Raw genomic sequence first — 2,483 nt, 5'->3', positions numbered from 1 at the left:
GGGGCGGGGGGAAACGCTGCCGCACCGCGCCGGGCCGAAGCGCACAAAGGAAAAGGGACGCGCAGCGCCGGGCCGGCACCCAACGCGGGGGCGGGGAAGAGTAGGCGGGGGCGCGGCCGTGCCAATGGCGGGGCCCGTGGGGGTGTTGCTAGGCGATAAGGCGATGTGGTGACTGCGGAGGGGACGGCCGAGGCCGCCGCCGGCGGAGCGAGCGGCAGTCGCCGCTTTCCGGCGGTCGTTCACCCCGGCAGAGCGCGGCGCCGAGGTTACCACAGGTCAGCGGGCACGTCGGCCGGGGATGCGCTGCCCCGTGCTGGGCCCGCTGCCCCGCTCCCTACTGCCCCGCTCCCAGCTAACCCGCCGCCGCGGGGCTGGAGGAGAGGCCGCGGCCCGGACCTCTCTGCCTCTCGGCCGGCAGAAGTAGCGCGGAACGCCGGGATGCAGAACGCGCCCGCCTGAAGGAGCCGCGGGTGACCCCGCTCAGTGCAGGGGAGTTGGGCTGGGTGACCTGTAAGGGCCCCAGCGAGTTCTACCTTTCTCTGTGATCAGCTGGAATCCCTTTTTTAGAGGCTCTCCTGTCTTTGTACGAGTCAGTAGCAGCCGCAGTACCACCTCTCCACCCTTCTTTCCCATCTGTTTGGTTTTTTTAAATCAGTGTCCTATTTGTTAAGTGTTTTGGTCATAATAGAAAGCCATGAGAATTTCCCCCCTCTATTTAGTACACAGCTCAACCTCCCCACAGGATCCAAGCATTATTGTCATGTTATTTGTTGATATCATGCTTTTTTTGTTTTGTTTTGTTAATTTTCAGCATACTTAGAATCGCAGGACAGTTGGGGTCCGAAGGGACCCTCAAGGCCACCTGGTGCCAGCCCGGCACTGAGCAGGGACACCCACGGCTCCATCAGTGCTCAGAGCCCATCCCTGACCTTGGCTGTCTGCAGGGACGGGGCACCACCACCTCTCTGGGCAACCTGTGCCACTGCCCCACTGCTCATGGTGTAAAAATTAATTCCTTACATCCAATCTAAACCTCCTGTCCCCATCTTACAGCCCCTTTAGGGACTGAAGGTCGCTCTCAGCTGTCCCCAGAGCCCTCCCTTCTCCGGCCTGCACAGCCCCAGCTCTCAGCCTGTCCTCGTAGGGCTGTTCCATCCCTGGGAGCACTTTTGTGGCCTATGCTTGTCTATGATGTTCTTATAGTTACCCTAAAACCAATGTACAATGATTGAACTCTCTTTTCCCCACGAAATTAGATTGTTTCAATCAAGAGGTATCAACAGTTGCTTCAAGGAAACCTGTTTCTCAGGGAACTGAATGGATTAAATTTGCCTTCCTGAGAAGAGCTCTGCAGGACCAGGCATGCCAGGTGACACGCAGGGGAAGAAAAAAAAAACCAAAACAAAACACCCCCAAACAAACACAAAGAAATCCCACACAGAAAATGACAACGGCGTTTCTGAAGCGCTCGGTGCATGAGCTTATCTCCGCCATGGAGGGAATGAAGCCATGTTTTCCAGCCTCAGATGTGCTGCTACAAAGGCTGTGGAACGCACTGCTCTTTTCTAATGGCATGTCACGTTTAGTGCCAGCTACAAATGCACAGAATTTGTTGCACTGTGCAGCTCCACCAGCAAAAAATGTGACACTGGGGGAAAAAAAAAAAAAAAGTATAACCTGCAACTATTACAAACTTTGGAATTTACACACAGTGCTTTAGAAATAACCAGTGAGAGCTGAAACCATGGCGTGATCCGGGCCAAAATTCTTGTCCTTGTTAGAAACCACTCTGCTTTGAGCTACAGAAAGAGCTCATTCAGGGCCTGGTTCAGGGGAATGCATCGTGTTGTTCCAGCTCGTGAACAATGTCAAATATTGAGCGCAGTGATGGGATTTTCAAGTGATTCAGTGATTCAGGAAAAAGCTCGCGAGGTTCCTCAGCTCTCTCGTAGAGCCTTGGTAACACCTTGGTGACGTTAACTGCAGGTTTAGGGTTATGACTGTGATATCGTATCACCTGGCTGCGATAGCAAAGCGTTTTCAACAGGAAGTAAAAAAAATAATAATAATAATAATAATTGTTCAGGTTGCTCTCAGGTCGGTTACCGCCGTGCTGCAGGTGTGAAAGGGCATGGCTGTTTGTGAACAGTATGGGGAAGGAAGCGCTAAAAGGAGAAGAAAAGGAACAAACAAATAAATGCTCTTCCTCCATTAATCCTCTTCAGGGTTCACATTTTTAGCTGTAACCGAGAAGCGTTATTCATTTAAGTGACACTGAGACCACCCCTCGCAGCCCCTCCTGTGCGTGGCTGCCTGCAGTGCATTGCCCAGCACCACGGGCAGGTGGATTTCAGGTATTTCCATGGAGAGAGGCTCCATAACCTCTCTGGCCAATCTGTTGTGGTACTTATCCATTCAAAGGGTTTTCCCTTCCCTTCCCTTCCCTTCCCTTCCCTTCCCTTCCCTTCCCTTCCCTTCCCTTC

This window comes from Numida meleagris, chromosome 17 (genome assembly GCF_002078875.1).
Source record: "Numida meleagris isolate 19003 breed g44 Domestic line chromosome 17, NumMel1.0, whole genome shotgun sequence".
NCBI lineage: Eukaryota > Metazoa > Chordata > Aves > Galliformes > Numididae > Numida > Numida meleagris.
This window is presented reverse-complemented; position numbering follows the sequence as displayed.